The following is a 6,000-nucleotide window of genomic DNA, read 5'->3' on the forward strand; positions in this document are numbered from 1 at the left end:
AGCCTTGAACAGTTCTGCCTCAGACTGGCCTATAGCACGCAGGTTCTTGATTTTGTGTAGGAAACATTACACAACAGGAGCCCAGGTGATTTTGAGAGTATGTTTATTAAGGCCGGGGACAGTGGGACAGAGGAAAGATTTATGGTAGGAGAAGTGACAAGACAGAGCTTAGGAGATGCTCTGCTTTGGCTTCCTAGAAAAGTTATAGGGAAGGAGTGAGCCAGGGAAGGGCTGCTGTTACCTCACCAAGAAGTCAGAGAAAAACGGGGTCCTAGAAACAGGATCAGAGGGTAAGTCCAGGATGAGCTGTCACTGCTCAATGCTCTCCTAGCTGCAAGTCTCCTGGGCACCCCTAGAGTTTAGGAGGAAATACAAGGTTCATGCCTGGGAAAGATCATGGACAAGCTCTAGAGAGAGCACATACTGAGTCTTTGTCCTGAGAGCTTGTTATCTTTTTTCCTCTGGGTAAGAATCTTAGGGAATGGTTTTAGCAGAATATTTATCAGCTTTCCAGGTGCATCTTCAATATGCTGGTGCATCAAAATAAGTGTAAAGGGATTTGGGGGAATATTCTTTGGTTTGCTATACTGTTTTGCTTTTATCTTGGGTCTGTCTGGATTTTAATGTTATGGGTTTTTTTTTGTTTTATTTTGCTTTTTTGTTATTTGTTCCCCTGGGTTTAGCTGGGACAAATGACATTAATTGGGTCTCTGTTCTCTATTTCTTTAGACCACAGGAGTGTCCTTGGTTAGGAGAGATAAGGTGTTTAGATTCGCCAGCCGTCAGTAAGTTGCTCAAACTGTTTGGCCTTGTTTAATTTTCTTCTTTCCCTGTTTCACTTTCCCAGGAATTTTGCTAGCTTCTTATTAATCTGTCACTCTACCAAGAGCTAGGACTACACTTAGAGCCAGAAGCTACATTATAATTCATCCAGACAAGGAAACTTACAGACTTAGTTGACTTCTTCAAGTCTCTGAAGCTAATCAATAGTCCAGCTAGGTAAGAAGTTGACTCCTAGGCAATGTTAATCTAATCACATCATTTGCTGGCAGGGAAGGTCAGTGAAAGTTCAATTTTTAAATGAAACTGGAAGTAGAGTGGGCTAATCTTTTAAAATGACCACTCTCAATGAACCACACTTCCCAGTATTCATACCCTTGTACTTTTTCTTTCTTCTTGAATCTGGGCTGATTCTGTGACCTTCTTTAACCAATAGAACAAGAAGGAAGTGACAGGGTATCAGTTTCAATTCTAAACTTTAAAGAGGCTTGAAAGCTTTCATTTTTGCACTCTGGAGGAAGCCAGCTACTTCTATGTAAGAAGTTTCACTATCCAGAAATTGTCACTCTGAAAAGTCTAATTTAGCCATCTGGAGCGGCCATGCTGAAAGAAACTGAAACCAATGGCTTACAGCCTCAGCTAACCTTCAAGCTAACAGCCAACCCCAATTTTCCAGCTGTGGGAGTAAGGTCATTCTGCAAGCACATCCTCCAGCCCCAGTCAAACCAGTCAGCCATGCAGAGCAGAGATGAACTGTCCCAGCCAAACTTTACCCAAATCACAGGACTGTCAATGTATAAACAAAATGTCTGTTGTAGTTAGCCGCTAAGTTTGGAGATAGTTTGTTGTATAGCAGTAAGTAACTGAAACGGAGAGTGTCTGCTTGTGGCCCCAAGACCCTAGAACTAACAAATCTCAAAGGCTCATACGTCTCCTAAGTGGGACAAAGCCAGATGCTGTAGCCAGTGGTTTATCTCTACATTCTTCTGGTTCTAAAATTCTTTTAACCCTGTGACTCTCTCCTTGCCTCATCATGTGATCTCAGATAAGCCTAGTGTGTACATGTAAAGAGATTTTTGTTCCCATAAGGTGACTGGCTTGAGAGGGATTGCTTTTCCTACAAAGGAGTAGAATGTAGGTAACAATAATGGAGGAAAAATGGTGTTTCAGAGTTACAAGCATACAAAAGATGAAGCTTCAAGACACTGGGTAATGAGTGGTAGCAAGGAAAGAAAACTTAAAGTTTATCTCCACAGCAGACATTGGGGTATTTATACAGCAATTAACAGACTGCCTACAAGAAAATCACCAGGCAAGGCTGAAACAGGCTGGTTAACAGAAAATTACTTCAGAAATTGGCTTTTGATTCACTTAGCATTAAAGAAGCACTTAAAAATGTGCTGGACTAGTAACTAGTTACTTGCAGTTGGTGAGCAGGCAGGAACATAGAAAGAGTCTCCAAAGAATTTGGGAAGAAGGTATATCAATTATCTATGCTGTTAATATATTACATGGCAACCAACAACAAAATTTCAGTGGCATATCAATAAACATTTATTTAGCTCATGAATCTATGTGGCTCACCTGATCTGGGTTGGGTTTGGTTGATCTTGGCTGACTTTGCTTACCTATCTAGGATTTTACTAGTCATTAACTGATCTTGGGTGGCTTTGACTAGAATGACTAGGGTTACTCGGCTTTAGTCTATATTTTTTCATCTTTCTCTTGGGACCAGTGGATTGACTTGGGAATGTCCTTTTTACAGTAATGACAAAGGGCAGGAGTGAGCAAGCCCAACTGCTCAAGCAGTTTCAAGCCTCCAATTGTAACATGTTTGCTATTATTTTATTGGCCAAAGCAACTTGCATGGCTGAGCTGAAAGTTAGAGAAGGAGGACAAAGCAAATGGATATAGACAGGTTAAAAATTATGACCATTAATCAGTCTAACAAGGAAATGCTAAAGGGAGCTTCTTGAAGAATTTATCAGGAAGTTTTGTCTGATTAGGCAGCATTATTAATGCCTATGGACTTGAAGCAAAGGAAACTTTCCCCTTTAACAAGGAGTGCCTGCTGCTCTGCATAGTCTTCAGTTCTTTAACCATACTAAAGGAACTCATATTTCTCTCTGGTCATTCATATGGCATCCCTATTGTGAACATCCTTCAATATATTCTGCCTTTTTGAAGGCACATAGAGACCACTGGATTTTGGGTTGTGACGAAAAAGGTTGTCCTGAAAGATAGGGAATAATGCAGTAATTGCAATAATAGTCGATTTTCCAAGTCTCTGTTAAGAGATCCAGGTATAGTCTCAGGAAGGAATTGCTGAAATGAGAATGATTTAGCAGGCTTCATTATATTATACTTTATCTATTACAATAAAGGTTACTTGGATAATTGATTGAAAGGCCAATTAGATAGTAAGACATTGCCAATATGGGCATACCTTGAAGATATTGAGGATTTGGTTCCAGACCCCCACGATAAAGTTTGTCATAATCTTTTTGCTGGTGAAAGATATTGCCTTCAATTTGTAAAAGTTAAAACATTTGTGAAGCTCAGTACAGGGAGGTGCAATAAAATGAAATGTGCCTATATTTATCTGAAACTTCCAAGAGAAAAAAACAGTGTACCTGCCAATCATAACTCCAGTGGTTACTTAGAGGGAAAAAGAGCTGGAAAGTGGGAAGCATCATTCAAGAACTTCCAGTTACCATTATTCTTTACAAAGTGTTTCATTAATTGGATTGGTTGGCATGGGCTAGTTACACAAAACTTGAAAGCCACAAGCAGACATTATCACACCAAATTTCTGGACCTGCATAACCAAACACCACACTTATGGTGATTCTACCAATAAATTCAGACCATGTAAGGCACTCTGGGACAGCAGCACTCCTCCTCAGTTGGTATTTCTTTAGCTGCAGATGAGTTTCTAATGATAGAGTCCCCGCCAATAGAAGTTCTGACCCCTGGAAATATGTTCACTGTCCTGACACAAAGAAATTTTTTCAATAAAAGTGTGGCATTGGATGCAATATTTATATGGTTTATATGTTTCTTCCTTTGGAAAATGAAATGCAAGCAAATAGTAACTTTTATCATAATATCTCTGATAGATGACACGATAAGTTGGAATTTGACTAAAAAATACTGGCAGATATAAAACTTCCCCCCTGGAAATCTATGCTCAAGAAGCTGAGAAGATTGGAAAGATGGTAGTGAGATGGGTGGAATTGGAATCCACTTCCCCCTGCACACAGGTGAAACACCTAGCTGATCTTCTGTGGAACAGAGAAAACAGCCAATGGTATTCTAGCATATATGAAGACTGGAGACAAAAATTGTACAAGACACTGAAAAATCAAACAGTGAGACAATAAAACCTTGAGCTATGAAAAGACCAGAGTTGGGCTCAAACAGGGGTCATCCTAACAACAGAGACAGTGAGACAAATTTCACTTTGCTACTCTGAGAACTTAAAAGGTGGAAGCAGTGAACAGGAGTACACCTGCTAGAAGAGGAAACCCACCAACAAAGAAACCACCAATAGAAAACAACAGAAGAAAATGAAGGAGGGAGTGAAAGCCACACTAACCTCATCCAGGATGTATCTGGAAATACATCTAGATGGTGAAGAAATTACCCAGAAAAAAACAAGTAAACAAGAGCAAGAGAGAAGCCTCAAAACATTGTAGACACAAAAGAATCAACTTCAACACAACCTGTCCAAACCTGCACAACAGAATACAAGCTTTGGTGGATGAAGTAACCCTCAGTTAAACACATGGAGGGAAGAACCCACCAAAGAAAGACCCAACAACAATAAAAACCCAAAGAAAAACGGGGAGCCAACATAAATGACAGCACAAGACCAGAAAGCTCAGGAGATCAAGGAGACTGCACCACTGAATCTCACAGGCATTCCACCACAAAAGTTTACACCAGAAATCCAGGGAGTCAAAACAGATCAATTTAAGAAGCAGAGACTAACAGGAAGAGTCTCACAAACAATGGGAAGACAAAGAAACAATCCCCAAATGAAAGGAAAGGAGGAAGCCTCAGAAAAAAATGCTAATTTCAAGCAAAATAGAGGCAAGCCAACTATCAGATATTGAGTTCAACGCAATGATTATCAGGAAGCTCAGTGACCTCACAGTGAATTATCAGAAACTACAGGGAAACTATAATGAACTCACCGCAAACTATATCAACACAAAAAAGGAAATAGAAACTATAAACAAGGGCCAAGAGGAAATGAAGAATACAATTTCTGAACTGAAGAACACAGAGGAAGGAATCAAAAGCAGGATCAATGAAGCAGAAGATCGGATCAGCGAGTTGAAGGACAAAGTAGAAAAAAACCCCAGAAAGATCAAGAAAAGGAAAAGAGGTTCAGAAAGAATGAAGAGGGATTAAGAGAAATGCAAGACAATATGAAATGTAATAATATTTGTATAATACGGATACCAGAAGGAGAAGAAGAGCAAGGGACAGAAAATCTGTTTGAAAAAGTAATGATGGAAAACTTCCCTAGTTTGATGAAAGAAAAAAATCACACAAATCCAGGAATCACAGAGAGTCCCAATCAAGTGAACCCAAAGAGGCAAACTTCAAGACACATCATCATTAAAATGACAAAATTCCAAGACAAAGAGAGAATCTTTTTTTTTTTAATTTTATTTAGTTATTTTTCAAGTACAGTTTTTTGTCTATTTTTCCCATCCCAGCCTCCCCTGCCCCTTGCTCCCCACCTCCCTCCCATTTCCTCCCCCCTTAGTTCTCGTACCTGTGTCCTTCCTATTTGTTCCTCCAAATCCCTCCCCCCTTTTTCCCCCTTAACTTCCCTTCCTTCTCCCCTCTGGTCACTATCCCCTTGTTCTCTATTTCAGTGTCTTTGTTTTTTGGGGTTTTTTTTTTCTGCTTACTTGTTTGTTTTGTTGTTTAGCTTCCTGTTAAAGGTGAGATCATATGGTATTTGTCTTTCAGCACCTGGCCTATTTCACTCAGCATAATGCTTTCCAGTTCCATCCATGTTGTTGCAAAGGGTAGTAGCTCCTTCTTTCTCTCTGCGGCATAGAATTCCATTGTGTATATGTACCACAATTTTTGGATCCATTCATTTACTGATGGGCACCTAGGTTGCTTCCAACTCTTGGCTATTGTAAATTGTGCTGCTATGAACATTGTGGTGCATAGGTTCTTTGATATTGATGTTTT

This window comes from Artibeus jamaicensis, unplaced genomic scaffold, assembly GCF_021234435.1.
Source record: "Artibeus jamaicensis isolate MK-2021 breed Jamaican fruit bat unplaced genomic scaffold, CSHL_Jam_final contig_65, whole genome shotgun sequence".
Classification (NCBI taxonomy): Eukaryota; Metazoa; Chordata; class Mammalia; order Chiroptera; family Phyllostomidae; genus Artibeus; species Artibeus jamaicensis.